Here is a 19,891-nt window from a genome sequence, read left to right on the forward strand (position 1 = left end):
AGAGTTACATCCGTATTTCCTGGATCTCTTTACTAGCCTTATTTCTGTGGAATCTGAGAACAGATATTTCGGATCCCATTGAAGACTATAGGGCCAAAGGAAATATCCTCCGATAACAAAGAGAAAGAAGCTTTCTGAGAAACTTCTTTGTGTTCTGTGAAATCATCTCACAGAGTTACAGCTTTCCCCTCAAGAATCCTTTCGCTAATACAGTTATTGTTGTATTGGCAAAGTGATATTTGGAAGCCCATTGAGGGCTATGGTGAAAAAGGAAATATCCTCAGATTAAATCTGGAACGAAGCTTTCTGAGAAACTACTTAGTGTTCTGTTAATTCATCTCACAGAGTTACATCTGTATTTCGTGGATCTCTTTGCTAGACTTATTTCTGTGGAATCTAAGAACAGATATTTCGGATCCTATTGAAGACTATAGGGCCAAAGGAAATATCCTCCGATAACAAAGAGAAAGAAGCTTTCTGAGAGACTTCTTTGTGTTCTGTGAAATCATCCTACAGAGTTACAGCTTTCCCCTCAAGAAGCCTTTCGCTGAGACAGTTCTTGTGGAATTGGCAAAGTGATATTTGGAAGCCCATAGAGGGCTATGGTGAAAAAGGAAATATCCTCAGATGAAATCTGGTAAGAAGCTTTCTGAGAAACTGCTTAGTGTTCTGTTAGTTTTTCTCACAGAGTTACATCTGTATTTCGTGGATCTCTTTGCTAGCCTTATTTCTGTGGAATCTGAGAACAGATATTTCGGATCCCATAGAAGACTATAGGGCCAAAGGAAATATCCTCCGATAACAAAGAGAAAGAAGCTTTCTGAGAAACTTCTTTGTGTTCTGTGAAATCATCTCACAGAGTTACAGCTTTCCCCTCAAGAAGCCTTTCGCTACGACAGTTCTTGTGGAATTGGCAAAGTGATATTTGGAAGCCCGTAGAGGGCTATGGTGAAAAAGGAAATACCCTCAGATGAAATCTGGAAAGAAGCTTTCTGAGAAACTGCTTAGTGTTCTGTTATTTCATCTCACAGAGTTACATCTGTATTTTGTGGATCTCTTTGCTAGCCTTATTTCTGTGGAATCTGAGAACAGATATTTCGGATCCAATGGAAGACTATAGGGCCAAAGGAAATATCCTCCGATAACAAAGAGAAAGAAGCTTTCTGAGAAACTTCTTTGTGTTCTGTGAAATCATCTCACAGAGTTACAGCTTTCCCCTCAAGAAGCCTTTCGCTAAGACAGTTCTTGTGTAATTGGCAAAGTGATATTTGGAATCCCCTAGAGGGCTATGGTGAAAAAGGAAATATCCTCAGATGAAATCTGGAAAGAAGCTTTCTGAGAAACTGCTTAGTGTTCTGTTAATTCATCTCACAGAGTTATATCTGTATTTCGTGGTTCTCTTTGCTAGCCTTATTTCTTTGGAATCTGAGAACAGATATTTCGGATTCCTATGAAGACTACAGGGGCAAAGGAAATATCCTCCGATAACAAAGAGAAAGAAGCTTTCTGAGAAACTTCTTTGTGTTCTGTGAAATCATCTCACAGAGTTACAGCTTTCCCCTCAAGAAGCCTTTCGCTAAGACAGTTCTTGTGGAATTGGCAAAGTGATATTTGGAAGCCCTTAGAGGGCTATGGTGAAAAAGGAAATATCCTCAGATGAAATCTGGAAAGAAGGTTTCTGAGAAACTGCTTAGTGTTCTGTTAATTCATCTCACAGAGTTACGTCTGTATTTCGTGGATCTCTTTGCTAGACTTATTTCTGTGGAATCTGAGAACAGATATTTCGGATCCCTTTAAAAAGTATAGGGCCAAAGGAAATATCCTCCGATAACAAAGAGAAAGAAGCTTTCTGAGAAACTTCTTTGTGTTCTGTGAAATCATGTCACAGAGTTACAGCTTTCCCCTCAAGAAGCCTTTCGCTAAGACAGTTCTTGTGGAATTGGCAAAGTGATATTTGGAAGTCCATAGAGGGCTATGGTGAAAAAGGAAATATCCTCAGATGAAATCTGCAAAGAAGCTTTCTGAGAAACTGCTTAGTGTTCTGTTAATTCCTCTCACAGAGTTACATCTCTGTTTCGTGGATCTCTTTCCTAGCCTTATTTCTGTGGAATCTGAGAACAGATATTTCGGATCCCTTTGAAGACTATAGGGCCAAAGGAAATATCCTCCGATAACAAAGAGAAAGAAGCTTTCTGAGAAACTTCTTTGTGTTCTGTGAAATCATCTCACAGAGTTACAGCTTTCCCCTCAAGAAGCCTTTCGCTGAGACAGTTCTTTTGGAATTGGCAAAGTGATATTTTGAAGCCCATAGAGGGCTATGGTGAAAAAGTTAATATCCTCAGATGAAATCTGGAAAGAAGCTTTCTGAGAAACTGCTGAGTGTTCTGTTAGTTCTTCTCACAGAGTTACATCTGTATTTCGTGGATCTCTTTATTAGCCTTATATCTCTGGAATATGAGAACAGATATTTCGGTTTCCTCTAAAGACTATAGGGCCAAAGGAAATATCCTCCGAAAACAAAGAGAAAGAAGCTTTCTGAGAAACTTCTTTGTGTTCTATGAAATCATCTCACAGAGTTACAGCTTTCCCCTCAAGAAGCCTTTCACCACGACAGTTCTTGTGGAATTGGCAAAGTGATATTTGGTAGCCCATAGAGGGCTATGGTGAAAAAGGAAATATCCTCAGATGAAATCTGGAAAGAAGCTTTTTGAGAAACTGCTTAGTGTTCTGTTAATTCATCTCACAGAGTTACATCTGTATTTCGTGGATCTCTTTGCTAGCCTTATTTCTGTGGAATCTGAGAACAGATATTTCCGACGCCCTTTGAAGACTGTAGGGCCAAAGGAAATATCCTCCGATAACAAAGAGAAAGAAGCTTTCTGAGAAACTTCTTTGTGTTCTGTGAAATCATCTCACAGAGTTACAGCTTTCCCCTCAAGAAGCCTTTCGCTAAGACAGTTCTTGTGGAATTGGCAAAGTGATATTTGGAAGCCCATAGAGGGCTATGGTGAAAAAGGAAATATCCTCAGATGAAATCTGGAAAGAAGCTTTCTGAGAAACTGCTGAGTGTTCTGTTAATTCATCTCACAGAGTTACATCTGTATTTCGTGAATCTCTTTGCTAGCCTTATTTCTTTGGAATCTGAGAACAGATATTTCGGATTCCGTTGAAGACTATAGGGCCTAAGGAAATATCCTCCGATAACAAAGAGAAAGAAGCTTTCTGAGAAACTTCTTTGTGTTCTGTGAAATCATCTCACAGAGTTACAGCTTTCCCCTCAAGAAGCCTTTCGCTAAGACAGTTCTTGTGGAATTGGCAAAGTGATATTTGGAAGCCCATAGAGGGCTATGGTGAAAAAGGAAATATCCTCAGATGAAATCTGGAAAGAAGCTTTCTCAGAAACTTCTCTGTGATGTGTGACTTCCACTCACAGAGTTACATCTGTGTTTCGTGCATCTCTTTGCTAGCCTTATTTCTGTGGAATCTGAGAACAGATATTTCGGATCCCTTTGAAGACTATAGGGCCAAAGGAAATATCCTCCGATAACAAAGAGAAAGAAGCTTTCTGAGAAACTTCTTTGTGTTCTGTGAAATCATCTCACAGAGTTACAGCTTTCCCCTCAAGAAGCCTTTCGCTAAGACAGTTCTTGTGGAATTGGCAAAGTGATATTTGGAAGCCCATAGAGGGCTATGGTGAAAAAGGAAATATCCTCAGATGAAATCTGGAAAGAAGCTTTCTGAGAAACTGCTGAGTGTTCTGTTAATTCATCTCACAGAGTTACATCTGTATTTTGTGGATCTCTCTGCTAGCCTTATTTCTGTGGAATGTGAGAACAGATATTTCGGATCCCATTGAAGACTATAGGGCGAAAGGAAATATCCTCCGATAACAAAGAGAAAGAAGCTTTCTGAGAAACTTCTTTCTGTACTGTGAAATCATCTCACAGAGTTACAGCTTTCCCCTCAAGAAGCCTTTCGCTAAGACAGTTCTTGTGGAATTGGCAAAGTGATATTTGGAAGCCCAAAGAGGGCTATGGTGAAAAAGGAAATATCCTCAGATGAAATCTGGAAAGAAGCTTTCTGGGAAACTGCTTAGTGTTCTGTTAATTCATCTCACAGAGTTACATCCGTATTTCCTGGATCTCTTTACTAGCCTTATTTCTGTGGAATCTGAGAACAGATATTTCGGATCCCATTGAAGACTATAGGGCCAAAGGAAATATCCTCCGATAACAAAGAGAAAGAAGCTTTCTGAGAAACTTCTTTGTGTTCTGTGAAATCATCTCACAGAGTTACAGCTTTCCCCTCAAGAATCCTTTCGCTAATACAGTTATTGTTGTATTGGCAAAGTGATATTTGGAAGCCCATTGAGGGCTATGGTGAAAAAGGAAATATCCTCAGATTAAATCTGGAACGAAGCTTTCTGAGAAACTACTTAGTGTTCTGTTAATTCATCTCACAGAGTTACATCTGTATTTCGTGGATCTCTTTGCTAGACTTATTTCTGTGGAATCTAAGAACAGATATTTCGGATCCTATTGAAGACTATAGGGCCAAAGGAAATATCCTCCGATAACAAAGAGAAAGAAGCTTTCTGAGAGACTTCTTTGTGTTCTGTGAAATCATCCTACAGAGTTACAGCTTTCCCCTCAAGAAGCCTTTCGCTGAGACAGTTCTTGTGGAATTGGCAAAGTGATATTTGGAAGCCCATAGAGGGCTATGGTGAAAAAGGAAATATCCTCAGATGAAATCTGGTAAGAAGCTTTCTGAGAAACTGCTTAGTGTTCTGTTAGTTTTTCTCACAGAGTTACATCTGTATTTCGTGGATCTCTTTGCTAGCCTTATTTCTGTGGAATCTGAGAACAGATATTTCGGATCCCATAGAAGACTATAGGGCCAAAGGAAATATCCTCCGATAACAAAGAGAAAGAAGCTTTCTGAGAAACTTCTTTGTGTTCTGTGAAATCATCTCACAGAGTTACAGCTTTCCCCTCAAGAAGCCTTTCGCTACGACAGTTCTTGTGGAATTGGCAAAGTGATATTTGGAAGCCCGTAGAGGGCTATGGTGAAAAAGGAAATACCCTCAGATGAAATCTGGAAAGAAGCTTTCTGAGAAACTGCTTAGTGTTCTGTTATTTCATCTCACAGAGTTACATCTGTATTTTGTGGATCTCTTTGCTAGCCTTATTTCTGTGGAATCTGAGAACAGATATTTCGGATCCCTTTGAAGACTATAGGGCCAAAGGAAATATCCTCCGATAACAAAGAGAAAGAAGCTTTCTGAGAAACTTCTTTGTGTTCTGTGAAATCATCTCACAGAGTTACAGCTTTCCCCGCAAGAAGCCTTTCGCTAAGACAGTTCTTGTGGAATTGGCAAAGTGATATTTGGAAGCCCTTAGAGGGCTATGGTGAAAAAGGAAATATCCTCAGATGAAATCTGCAAAGAAGCTTTCTGAGAAACTGCTTAGTGTTCTGTTAATTCATCTCACAAAGTTACATCTGTATTTCGTGGATCTCTTTGCTAGCCTTATTTCTTTGGAATCTGTGAACAGATATTTCGGATTCCTATGAAGACTAAAGGGGCAAAGGAAATATCCTCCGATAACAAAGAGAAAGAAGGTTTCTGAGAAACTTCTTTGTGTTCTGTGAAATCATCTCACAGAGTTACAGCTTTCCCCTCAAGAAGCCTTTCGCTAAGACAGTTCTTGTGGAATTGGCATAGTGATATTTGGAAGCCCATAGAGGGCTATGGTGAAAAAGGAAATATCCTCAGATGAAATCTGGAAAGACGCTTTCTGAGAAACTGCTTAGTGTTCTGCTAATTCATCTCACAGAGTTACATCTGTATTTCGTGGATCTCTTTGCTAGCCTTATTTCTGTGGAATCTGAGAACAGATATTTCGGATCCCTTTGAAGACTATAGGGCCAAAGGAAATATCCTCCGATAACAAAGAGAAAGAAGCTTTCTGAGAAACTTCTTTGTGTTCTGTAAAATCATCTCACAGAGTTACAGCTTTCCCCTCAAGAAGCCTTTCGCTAAGACAGTTCTTGTGGAATTGGCAAAGTGATATTTGGAAGCCCATAGAGGGCTATGGTGAAAAAGGAAATATCCTCAGATGAAATCTGGAAAGAAGATTTCTGAGAAACTTCTCTGTGATGTGTGACTTCCACTCACAGAGTTACATCTGTATTTCGTGGATCTCTTTGCTATCCTTATTTCTGTGGAATCTGAGAACAGATATTTCGGATCCCTTTGAAGACTATACGGCCAAAGGAAATATCCTCCGATAACAAAGAGAAAGAAGCTTTCTGAGACACTTCTTTGTGTTCTGTGAAATCATATCCCAGAGTTACAGCTTTCCCCTCAAGAAGCCTTTCGATTAGACAGTTCTTGTGGAATTGGCATAGTGAAATTTGGAAGCCCGTAGAGGGCTATGGTGAAAAAGGAAATATCCTCAGATGAAATCTGGAAAGAAGCTTTCTGAGAAACTGCTTAGTGTTCTGTTAATTCATCTCACAGAGTTACATCTGTATTTTGTGGATCTCTTTGCTAGCCTTATTTCTGTGGAAACTGAGAACAGATATTTCGGATCCCTATGAAGACTATAGGGCCAAAGGAAATATCCTCCGATAACAAAGAGAAAGAAGCTTTCTGAGAAACTTCTTTGTGTTCTGTGAAATCATCTCACAGAGTTACAGCTTTCCCCTCCAGAAGCCTTTCGCTAAGACAGTTCTTGTGGAATTGGCAAAGTGATATTTGGAAGCCCATAGAGGGCTATGGTGAAAAAGGAAATATCCTCAGATGAAATCTGGAAAGAAGCTTTCTGAGAAACTGCTTAGTGTTCTGTTAATTCATCTCACAGAGTTACATCTGTATTTCGTGGATCTCTTTGCTAGCCTTATTTCTGTGGAATCTGAGAACAGATATTTCGGATCCCATTGAAGACTATAGGGCCAAAGGAAATATCCTCTGATAACAAAGAGAAAGAAGCTTTCTGAGAAACTTCTTTGTGTTCTGTAAAATCATCTCACAGAGCTACAGCTTTCCCCTCAAGAAGCCTTTCGCTAAGACAGTTCTTGTGGAATTGGCAAAGTGATATTTGGAAGCCCATAGAGGGCTATGGTGAAAAAGGAAATATCCTCAGATGAAATCTGGAAAGAAGCTTTCTGAGGAACTGCTTAGTGTTCTGTTAATTCATCTCACAGAGTTACATCTGTATTTCGTGGATCTCTTTGCTAGCCTTATTTCTGTGGAATCTGAGAACAGATATTTCGGATCGCATTGAAGACTATAGGGCCAAAGGAAATATCCTCCGATAACAAAGAGAAAGAAGCTTTCTGAGAAACTTCTTTGTGTTCTGTGAAATCATGTCACAGAGTTACAGCTTTCCCCTCAAGAAGCCTTTCGCTAAGACAGTTCTTGTGGAATTGGCAAAGTGATATTTGGAAGCCCATAGAGGGCTATGGTGAAAAAGGAAATATCCTCAGATGAAATCTGGAAAGAAGCTTTCTGAGAAACTGCTTAGTGTTCTGTTAATTCATCTCACAGAGTTTCATCTGTATTTCGTGGATCTCTTTAATAGCCTTATTTCTGTGGAATCTGAGAACAGATATTTCCGACGCCCTTTGAAGACTATAGGGCCAAAGGAAATATCCTCCGATAACAAAGAGAAAGAAGCTTTCTGAGAAACTTCTTTGTGTTCTGTGAAATCATCTCACAGAGTTACAGCTTTTCCCTCAAAAAGCCTTTCGCTAAGACAGTTCTTGTGGAATTGGCAAAGTGATATTTGGAAGCCCTTAGAGGGCTATGGTGAAAAGGGAAATATCCTCAGATGAAATCTGCAAAGAAGCTTTCTGAGAAACTGCTTAGTGTTCTGTTAATTCATCTCACAAAGTTACATCTGTATTTCGTGGATCTCTTTGCTAGCCTTATTTCTTTGGAATCTGAGAACAGATATTTCGGATCCCATTGAAGACTAAAGGGGCAAAGGAAATATCCTCCGATAACAAAGAGAAAGAAGGTTTCTGAGAAACTTCTTTGTGTTCTGTGAAATCATCTCACAGAGTTACAGCTTTCCCCTCCAGAAGCCTTTCGCTAAGACAGTTCTTGTGGAATTGGTAAAGTGATATTTGGAAGCCCATAGAGGGCTATGGTGAAAAAGGAAATATCCTCAGATGAAATCTGGAAAGAAGCTTTCTGAGAAACTGCTTAGTGTTCTGTTAATTCATCTCACAGAGTTACATCTGTATTTCGTGGATCTCTTTGCTAGCCTTATTTCTGTGGAATCTGAGAACAGATATTTCGGATCCCTTTGAAGACTATAGGGCCAAAGGAAATATCCTCGAAAACAAAGAGAAAGAAGCTTTCTGAGAAACTTCTTTGTGTTCTGTGAAATCATCTCACAGAGTTACAGCTATCCCCTCAAGAAGCCTTTCGCTAAGACAGTTCTTGTGGAATTGGCAAAGTGATATTTGGAAGCCCATAGAGGGCTATGGTGAAAAAGGAAATATCCTCAGATGAAATCTCGAAAGAAGCTTTCTGAGAAACTGCTTAGTGTTCTGTTAATTCATCTCACAGAGTTACATCTGTATTTCGTGGATCTCTTTGCTAGCCTTATTTCTGTGGAATCTGAGAACAGATATTTCGGATCCCATTGAAGACTATAGGGCCAAAGGAAATATCCTCCGTTAACAAAGAGAAAGAAGCTTTCTGAGAAACTTCTTTGTGTTCTGTGAAATCATCTCACAGAGTTACAGCTTTCCCCTCAAGAAGCCTTTCGCTGAGACAGTTCTTGTGGAATTGGCATAGTGATATTTGGAAGCCCATAGAGGGCTATGGTGAAAAAGGAAATATCCTCAGATGAAATCTGGAAGGAAGCTTTCTCAGAAACTTCTCTGTGATGTGTGACTTCCACTCACAGAGTTACATCTGTGTTTCGTGCATCTCTTTGCTAGCCTTATTTCTGTGGAATCTCTGAACAGATATTTCGGATCCCTTTGAAGACTATAGGGCCAAAGGAAATATCCTCCGATAACAAAGAGAAAGAAGCTTTCTGATAAACTTCTTTGTGTTCTGTGAAATCATCTCACAGAGTTACAGCTTTCCCCTCAAGAAGCCTTTCGCTAAGACAGTTCTTGTGGAATTGGCAAAGTGATATTTGGAAGCCCATAGAGGGCTATGGTGAAAAAGGAAATATCCTCAGATGAAATCTGGAAAGAAGCTTTCTGAGAAACTGCTGAGTGTTCTGTTAATTCATCGCACAGAGTTACATCTGTATTTTGTGGATCTCTCTGCTAGCCTTATTTCTGTGGAATGTGAGAACAGATATTTCGGATCCCATTGAAGACTATAGGGCCAAAGGAAATATCCTCCGATAACAAAGAGAAAGAAGCTTTCTGAGAAACTTCTTTCTGTACTGTGAAATCATCTCACAGAGTTACAGCTTTCCCCTCAAGAAGCCTTTCGCTAAGACAGTTCTTGTGGAATTGGCAAAGTGATATTTGGAAGCCCAAAGAGGGCTATGGTGAAAAAGGAAATATCCTCAGATGAAATCTGGAAAGAAGCTTTCTGGGAAACTGCTTAGTGTTCTGTTAATTCATCTCACAGAGTTACATCCGTATTTCCTGGATCTCTTTACTAGCCTTATTTCTGTGGAATCTGAGAACAGATATTTCGGATCCCATTGAAGACTATAGGGCCAAAGGAAATATCCTCCGATAACAAAGAGAAAGAAGCTTTCTGAGAAACTTCTTTGTGTTCTGTGAAATCATCTCACAGAGTTACAGCTTTCCCCTCAAGAATCCTTTCGCTAATACAGTTATTGTTGTATTGGCAAAGTGATATTTGGAAGCCCATAGAGGGCTATGGTGAAAAAGGAAATATCCTCATGTTAAATCTGGAACGAAGCTTTCTGAGAAACTACTTAGTGTTCTGTTAATTCATCTCACAGAGTTACATCTGTATTTCGTGGATCTCTTTGCTAGACTTATTTCTGTGGAATCTAAGAACAGATATTTCGGATCCTATTGAAGACTATAGGGCCAAAGGAAATATCCTCCGATAACAAAGAGAAAGAATCTTTCTGAGAGACTTCTTTGTGTTCTGTGAAATCATCTCACAGAGTTACAGCTTTCCCCTCAAGAAGCCTTTCGCTGAGACAGTTCTTGTGGAATTGGCAAAGTGATATTTGGAAGCCCATAGAGGGCTATGGTGAAAAAGGAAATATCCTCAGATGAAATCTGGAAAGAAGCTTTCTGAGAAACTGCTTAGTGTTCTGTTAATTCATCTCACAGAGTTATATCTGTATTTCGTGGATCTCTTTGCTAGCCTTATTTCTTTGGAATCTGAGAACAGATATTTCGGATTCCTATGAAGACTACAGGGGCAAAGGAAATATCCTCCGATAACAAAGAGAAAGAAGCTTTCTGAGAAACTTCTTTGTGTTCTGTGAAATCATCTCACAGAGTTACAGCTTTACCCTCAAGAAGCCTTTCGCTAAGACAGTTCTTGTGGAATTGGCAAAGTGATATTTGGAAGCCCATAGAGGGCTATGGTGAAAAAGGAAATATCCACAGATGAAATCTGGAAAGAAGGTTTCTGAGAAACTGCTTAGTGTTCTGTTAATTCATCTCACAGAGTTACGTCTGTATTTCGTGGATCTCTTTGCTAGACTTATTTCTGTGGAATCTGAGAACAGATATTTCGGATCCCTTTAAAAAGTATAGGGCCAAAGGAAATATCCTCCGATAACAAAGAGAAAGAAGCTTTCTGAGAAACTTCTTTGTGTTCTGTGAAATCATCTCACAGAGTTACAGCTTTCCCCTCAAGAAGCCTTTCGCTACGACAGTTCTTGTGGAATTGGCAAAGTGATATTTGGAAGCCCATAGAGGGCTATGGTGAAAAAGGAAATATCGTCAGATGAAATCTGGAAAGAAGCTTTCTGAGAAACTGCTTAGTGTTCTGTTAATTCATCTCACAGAGTTACATCTGTATTTTGTGGATCTCTTTGCTAGCCTTATTTCTGTGGAATCTGAGAACAGATATTTCGGATCCCATTGAAGACTATAGGGCCAAAGGAAATACCCTCCGATAACAAAGAGAAAGAAGCTTTCTGAGAAACTTCTTTGTGTTCTGTGAAATCATCTCACAGAGTTACAGCTTTCCCCTCAAGAAGCCTTTCGCTAAGACAGTTCTTGTGGAATTGGCAAAGTGATATTTGGAAGCCCATAGAGGGCTATGGTGAAAAAGGAAATATCCTCAGATGAAATCTGGAAAGAAGCTTTCTGAGAAACTGCTTAGTGTTCTGTTAATTCATCTCACAGAGTTACATCCGTATTTCGTGGATCTCTTTGCGAGCCTTATTTCTGTGGAATCTGAGAATAGATATTTCGGATCCCTTTGAAGACTATAGGGCCAAAGGAAATATCCTCCGATAACAAAGAGAAAGAAGCTTTCTGACAAACTTCTTTGTGTTCTGTGAAATCATCTCACAGAGTTACAGCTTTCACCTCCAGAAGCCTTTCGCTAAGACAGTTCTTGTGGAATTGGCAAAGTGATATTTGGAAGCCCTTAGAGGGCTATGGTGAAAAAGGAAATATCATCAGATGAAATCTGCAAAGAAGCTTTCTGAGAAACTGCTTAGTGTTCTGTTAATTCATCTCACAAAGTTACATCTGTATTTCGTGGATCTCCTTGCTAGCCTTATTTCTTTGGAATCTGTGAACAGATATTTCGGATTCCTATGAAGACTAAAGGGGCAAAGGAAATATCCTCCGATAACAAAGAGAAAGAAGGTTTCTGAGAAACTTCTTTGTGTTCTGTGAAATCATCTCACAGAGTTACAGCTTTCCCCTCAAGAAGCCTTTCGCTAAGACAGTTCTTGTGGAATTGGCATAGTGATATTTGGAAGCCCATAGAGGGCTATGGTGAAAAAGGAAATATCCTCAGATGAAATTTGGAAAGAAGCTTTCTGAGAAACTGCTTAGTGTTCTGTTAATTCATCTCACAGAGTTACATCTGTATTTCGTGGATCTCTTTGCTAGCCTTATTTCTTGGAATCTGAGAACAGATATTTCGGATCCCTTTGAAGACTATAGGGCCAAAGGAAATATCCTCCGATAACAAAGAGAAAGAAGCTTTCTGAGAAACTTCTTTGTATTCTGTAAAATCATCTCACAGAGTTACAGCTTTCCCCTCAAGAAGCCTTTCGCTAAGACAGTTCTTGTGGAATTGGCAAAGTGATATTTGGAAGCCCATAGAGGGCTATGGTGAAAAAGGAAATATCCTCAGATGAAATCTGGAAAGAAGATTTCTGAGAAACTTCTCTGTGATGTGTGACTTCCACTCACAGAGTTACATCTGTATTTCGTGGATCTCTTTGCTATCCTTATTTCTGTGGAATCTGAGAACAGATATTTCGGATCCCTTTGAAGACAATACGGCCAAAGGAAATATCCTCCGATAACAAAGAGAAAGAAGCTTTCTGAGACACTTCTTTGTGTTCTGTGAAATCATATCCCAGAGTTACAGCTTTCCCCTCAAGAAGCCTTTCGATGAGACAGTTCTTGTGGAATTGGCATAGTGAAATTTGGAAGCCCGTAGAGGGCTATGGTGAAAAAGGAAATATCCTCAGATGAAATCTGGAAAGAAGCTTTCTGAGAAACTGCTTAGTGTTCTGTTAATTCATCTCACAGAGTTACATCTGTATTTTGTGGATCTCTTTGCTAGCCTTATTTCTGTGGAATCTGAGAACAGATATTTCGGATCCCTATGAAGACTATAGGGCCAAAGGAAATATCCTTCGATAACAAAGAGAAAGAAGCTTTCTGAGAAACTTCTTTGTGTTCTGTGAAATCATCTCACAGAGTTACAGCTTTCCCCTCAAGAAGCCTTTCGCTAAGACAGTTCTTGTGGAATTGGCAAAGTGATATTTGGAAGCCCATAGAGGGCTATGGTGAAAAAGGAAATATCCTCAGATGAAATCTGGAAAGAAGCTTTCTGAGAAACTGCTTAGTGTTCTGTTAATTCATCTCACAGAGTTACATCTGTATTTCGTGGATCTCTTTGCTAGCCTTATTTCTGTGGAATCTGAGAACAGATATTTCGGATCCCATTGAAGACTATAGGGCCAAAGGAAATATCCTCCGATAACAAAGAGAAAGAAGCTTTCTGAGAAACTTCTTTGTGTTCTGTAAAATCATCTCACAGAGTTACAGCTTTTCCCTCAAGAAGCCTTTCGCTAAGACAGTTCTTGTGGAATTGGCAAAGTGATATTTGGAAGCCCTTAGAGGGCTATGGTGAAAAAGGAAATATCCTCAGATGAAATCTGCAAAGATGCTTTCTGAGAAACTGCTTAGTGTTCTGTTAATTCATCTCACAAAGTTACATCTGTATTTCGTGGATCTCTTTGCTAGCCTTATTTCTTTGGAATCTGAGAACAGATATTTCGGATCCCATTGAAGACTAAAGGGCCAAAGGAAATATCCTCCGATAACAAAGAGAAAGAAGGTTTCTGAGAAACTTCTTTGTGTTCTGTGAAATCATCTCACAGAGTTACAGCTTTCCCCTCCAGAAGCCTTTCGCTAAGACAGTTCTTGTGGAATTGGCAAAGTGATATTTGGAAGCCCTTAGAGGGCTATGGTGAAAAAGGAAATATCCTCAGATGAAATCTGCAAAGAAGCTTTCTGAGAAACTGCTTAGTGTTCTGTTAATTCATCTCACAAAGTTACATCTGTATTTCGTGGATCTCTTTGCTAGCCTTATTTCTTTGGAATCTGAGAACAGATATTTCGGATCCCATTGAAGACTAAAGGGGCAAAGGAAATATCCTCCGATAACAAAGAGAAAGAAGGTTTCTGAGAAACTTCTTTGTGTTCTGTGAAATCATCTCACAGAGTTACAGCTTTCCCCTCCAGAAGCCTTTCGCTAAGACAGTTCTTGTGGAATTGGTAAAGTGATATTTGGAAGCCCATAGAGGGCTATGGTGAAAAAGGAAATATCCTCAGATGAAATCTGGAAAGAAGCTTTCTGAGAAACTGCTTAGTGTTCTGTTAATTCATCTCACAGAGTTACATCTGTATTTCGTGGATCTCTTTGCTAGCCTTATTTCTGTGGAATCTGAGAACAGATATTTCGGATCCCTTTGAAGACTATAGGGCCAAAGGAAATATCCTCGAAAACAAAGAGAAAGAAGCTTTCTGAGAAACTTCTTTGTGTTCTGTGAAATCATCTCACAGAGTTACAGCTATCCCCTCAAGAAGCCTTTCGCTAAGACAGTTCTTGTGGAATTGGCAAAGTGATATTTGGAAGCCCATAGAGGGCTATGGTGAAAAAGGAAATATCCTCAGATGAAATCTCGAAAGAATCTTTCTGAGAAACTGCTTAGTGTTCTGTTAATTCATCTCACAGAGTTACATCTGTATTTCGTGGATCTCTTTGCTAGCCTTATTTCTGTGGAATCTGAGAACAGATATTTCGGATCCCATTGAAGACTATAGGGCCAAAGGAAATATCCTCCGTTAACAAAGAGAAAGAAGCTTTCTGAGAAACTTCTTTGTGTTCTGTGAAATCATCTCACAGAGTTACAGCTTTCCCCTCAAGAAGCCTTTCGCTGAGACAGTTCTTGTGGAATTGGCATAGTGATATTTGGAAGCCCATAGAGGGCTATGGTGAAAAAGGAAATATCCTCAGATGAAATCTGGAAGGAAGCTTTCTCAGAAACTTCTCTGTGATGTGTGACTTCCACTCACAGAGTTACTTCTGTGTTTCGTGCATCTCTTTGCTAGCCTTATTTCAGTGGAATCTCTGAACAGATATTTCGGATCCCTTTGAAGACTATAGGGCCAAAGGAAATATCCTCCGATAACAAAGAGAAAGAAGCTTTCTGATAAACTTCTTTGTGTTCTGTGAAATCATCTCACAGATTTACAGCTTTCCCCTCAAGAAGCCTTTCGCTAAGACAGTTCTTGTGGAATTGGCAAAGTGATATTTGGAAGCCCATAGAGGGCTATGGTGAAAAAGGAAATATCCTCAGATGAAATCTGGAAAGAAGCTTTCTGAGAAACTGCTGAGTGTTCTGTTAATTCATCGCACAGAGTTACATCTGTATTTTGTGGATCTCTCTGCTAGCCTTATTTCTGTGGAATGTGAGAACAGATATTTCGGATCCCATTGAAGACTATAGGGCCAAAGGAAATATCCTCCGATAACAAAGAGAAAGAAGCTTTCTGAGAAACTTCTTTCTGTACTGTGAAATCATCTCACAGAGTTACAGCTTTCCCCTCAAGAAGCCTTTCGCTAAGACAGTTCTTGTGGAATTGGCAAAGTGATATTTGGAAGCCCAAAGAGGGCTATGGTGAAAAAGGAAATATCCTCAGATGAAATCTGGAAAGAAGCTTTCTGGGAAACTGCTTAGTGTTCTGTTAATTCATCTCACAGAGTTACATCCGTATTTCCTGGATCTCTTTACTAGCCTTATTTCTGTGGAATCTGAGAACAGATATTTCGGATCCCATTGAAGACTATAGGGCCAAAGGAAATATCCTCCGATAACAAAGAGAAAGAAGCTTTCTGAGAAACTTCTTTGTGTTCTGTGAAATCATCTCACAGAGTTACAGCTTTCCCCTCAAGAATCCTTTCGCTAATACAGTTATTGTTGTATTGGCAAAGTGATATTTGGAAGCCCATAGAGGGCTATGGTGAAAAAGGAAATATCCTCATGTTAAATCTGGAACGAAGCTTTCTGAGAAACTACTTAGTGTTCTGTTAATTCATCTCACAGAGTTACATCTGTATTTCGTGGATCTCTTTGCTAGACTTATTTCTGTGGAATCTAAGAACAGATATTTCGGATCCTATTGAAGACTATAGGGCCAAAGGAAATATCCTCCGATAACAAAGAGAAAGAATCTTTCTGAGAGACTTCTTTGTGTTCTGTGAAATCATCTCACAGAGTTACAGCTTTCCCCTCAAGAAGCCTTTCGCTGAGACAGTTCTTGTGGAATTGGCAAAGTGATATTTGGAAGCCCATAGAGGGCTATGGTGAAAAAGGAAATATCCTCAGATGAAATCTGGAAAGAAGCTTTCTGAGAAACTGCTTAGTGTTCTGTTAATTCATCTCACAGAGTTATATCTGTATTTCGTGGATCTCTTTGCTAGCCTTATTTCTTTGGAATCTGAGAACAGATATTTCGGATTCCTATGAAGACTACAGGGGCAAAGGAAATATCCTCCGATAACAAAGAGAAAGAAGCTTTCTGAGAAACTTCTTTGTGTTCTGTGAAATCATCTCACAGAGTTACAGCTTTCCCCTCAAGAAGCCTTTCGCTAAGACAGTTCTTGTGGAATTGGCAAAGTGATATTTGGAAGCCCATAGAGGGCTATGGTGAAAAAGGAAATATCCACAGATGAAATCTGGAAAGAAGGTTTCTGAGAAACTGCTTAGTGTTCTGTTAATTCATCTCACAGAGTTACGTCTGTATTTCGTGGATCTCTTTGCTAGACTTATTTCTGTGGAATCTGAGAACAGATATTTCGGATCCCTTTAAAAAGTATAGGGCCAAAGGAAATATCCTCCGATAACAAAGAGAAAGAAGCTTTCTGAGAAACTTCTTTGTGTTCTGTGAAATCATCTCACAGAGTTACAGCTTTCCCCTCAAGAAGCCTTTCGCTACGACAGTTCTTGTGGAATTGGCAAAGTGATATTTGGAAGCCCATAGAGGGCTATGGTGAAAAAGGAAATATCGTCAGATGAAATCTGGAAAGAAGCTTTCTGAGAAACTGCTTAGTGTTCTGTTAATTCATCTCACAGAGTTACATCTGTATTTTGTGGATCTCTTTGCTAGCCTTATTTCTGTGGATTCTGAGAACAGATATTTCGGATCCCATTGAAGACTATAGGGCCAAAGGAAATACCCTCCGATAACAAAGAGAAAGAAGCTTTCTGAGAAACTTCTTTGTGTTCTGTGAAATCATCTCACAGAGTTACAGCTTTCCCCTCAAGAAGCCTTTCGCTAAGACAGTTCTTGTGGAATTGGCAAAGTGATATTTGGAAGCCCATAGAGGGCTATGGTGAAAAAGGAAATATCCTCAGATGAAATCTGGAAAGAAGCTTTCTGAGAAACTGCTTAGTGTTCTGTTAATTCATCTCACAGAGTTACATCCGTATTTCGTGGATCTCTTTGCGAGCCTTATTTCTGTGGAATCTGAGAATAGATATTTCGGATCCCTTTGAAGACTATAGGGCCAAAGGAAATATCCTCCGATAACAAAGAGAAAGAAGCTTTCTGACAAACTTCTTTGTGTTCTGTGAAATCATCTCACAGAGTTACAGCTTTCACCTCCAGAAGCCTTTCGCTAAGACAGTTCTTGTGGAATTGGCAAAGTGATATTTGGAAGCCCTTAGAGGGCTATGGTGAAAAAGGAAATATCATCAGATGAAATCTGCAAAGAAGCTTTCTGAGAAACTGCTTAGTGTTCTGTTAATTCATCTCACAAAGTTACATCTGTATTTCGTGGATCTCCTTGCTAGCCTTATTTCTTTGGAATCTGTGAACAGATATTTCGGATTCCTATGAAGACTAAAGGGGCAAAGGAAATATCCTCCGATAACAAAGAGAAAGAAGGTTTCTGAGAAACTTCTTTGTGTTCTGTGAAATCATCTCACAGAGTTACAGCTTTCCCCTCAAGAAGCCTTTCGCTAAGACAGTTCTTGTGGAATTGGCATAGTGATATTTGGAAGCCCATAGAGGGCTATGGTGAAAAAGGAAATATCCTCAGATGAAATCTGGAAAGAAGCTTTCTGAGAAACTGCTTAGTGTTCTGTTAATTCATCTCACAGAGTTACATCTGTATTTCGTGGATCTCTTTGCTAGCCTTATTTCTTGGAATCTGAGAACAGATATTTCGGATCCCTTTGAAGACTATAGGGCCAAAGGAAATATCCTCCGATAACAAAGAGAAAGAAGCTTTCTGAGAAACTTCTTTGTATTCTGTAAAATCATCTCACAGAGTTACAGCTTTCCCCTCAAGAAGCCTTTCGCTAAGACAGTTCTTGTGGAATTGGCAAAGTGATATTTGGAAGCCCATAGAGGGCTATGGTGAAAAAGGAAATATCCTCAGATGAAATCTGGAAAGAAGATTTCTGAGAAACTTCTCTGTGATGTGTGACTTCCACTCACAGAGTTACATCTGTATTTCGTGGATCTCTTTGCTATCCTTATTTCTGTGGAATCTGAGAACAGATATTTCGGATCCCTTTGAAGACTATACGGCCAAAGGAAATATCCTCCGATAACAAAGAGAAAGAAGCTTTCTGAGACACTTCTTTGTGTTCTGTGAAATCATATCCCAGAGTTACAGCTTTCCCCTCAAGAAGCCTTTCGATGAGACAGTTCTTGTGGAATTGGCATAGTGAAATTTGGAAGCCCGTAGAGGGCTATGGTGAAAAAGGAAATATCCTCAGATGAAATCTGGAAAGAAGCTTTCTGAGAAACTGCTTAGTGTTCTGTTAATTCATCTCACAGAGTTACATCTGTATTTTGTGGATCTCTTTGCTAGCCTTATTTCTGTGGAATCTGAGAACAGATATTTCGGATCCCTATGAAGACTATAGGGCCAAAGGAAATATCCTCCGATAACAAAGAGAAAGAAGCTTTCTGAGAAACTTCTTTGTGTTCTGTGAAATCATCTCACAGAGTTACAGCTTTCCCCTCAAGAAGCCTTTCGCTAAGACAGTTCTTGTGGAATTGGCAAAGTGATATTTGGAAGCCCATAGAGGGCTATGGTGAAAAAGGAAATATCCTCAGATGAAATCTGGAAAGAAGCTTTCTGAGAAACTGCTTAGTGTTCTGTTAATTCATCTCACAGAGTTACATCTGTATTTCGTGGATCTCTTTGCTAGCCTTATTTCTGTGGAATCTGAGAACAGATATTTCGGATCCCATTGAAGACTATAGGGCCAAAGGAAATATCCTCCGATAACAAAGAGAAAGAAGCTTTCTGAGAAACTTCTTTGTGTTCTGTAAAATCATCTCACAGAGTTACAGCTTTTCCCTCAAGAAGCCTTTCGCTAAGACAGTTCTTGTGGAATTGGCAAAGTGATATTTGGAAGCCCTTAGAGGGCTATGGTGAAAAAGGAAATATCCTCAGATGAAATCTGCAAAGATGCTTTCTGAGAAACTGCTTAGTGTTCTGTTAATTCATCTCACAAAGTTACATCTGTATTTCGTGGATCTCTTTGCTAGCCTTATTTCTTTGGAATCTGAGAACAGATATTTCGGATCCCATTGAAGACTAAAGGGCCAAAGGAAATATCCTCCGATAACAAAGAGAAAGAAGGTTTCTGAGAAACTTCTTTGTGTTCTGTGAAATCATCTCACAGAGTTACAGCTTTCCCCTCCAGAAGCCTTTCGCTAAGACAGTTCTTGTGGAATTGGCAAAGTGATATTTGGAAGCCCATAGAGGGCTATGGTGAAAAAGGAAATATCCTCAGATGAAATCTGGAAAGAAGCTTTCTGAGAAACTGCTTAGTGTTCTGTTAATTCATCTCACAGAGTTACATCTGTATTTCTTGGATCTCTTTGCTAGCCTTATTTCTGTGGAATCTGAGAACAGATATTTCGGATACCTTTGAAGACTATAGGGCCAAAGGAAATATCCTCGAAAACAAAGAGAAAGAAGCTTTCTGAGAAACTTCTTTGTGTTCTGTGAAATCATCTCACAGAGTTACAGCTATCCCCTCAAGAAGCCTTTCGCTAAGACAGTTCTTGTGGAATTGGCAAAGTGATATTTGGAAGCCCATAGAGGGCTATGGTGAAAAAGGAAATATCCTCAGATGAAATCTGGAAAGAAGCTTTCTGAGAAACTGCTTAGTGTTCTGCTAATTCATCTCAC

This window comes from Macaca fascicularis, chromosome 19 (genome assembly GCF_037993035.2).
Source record: "Macaca fascicularis isolate 582-1 chromosome 19, T2T-MFA8v1.1".
NCBI classification, from domain to species: Eukaryota; Metazoa; Chordata; class Mammalia; order Primates; family Cercopithecidae; genus Macaca; species Macaca fascicularis.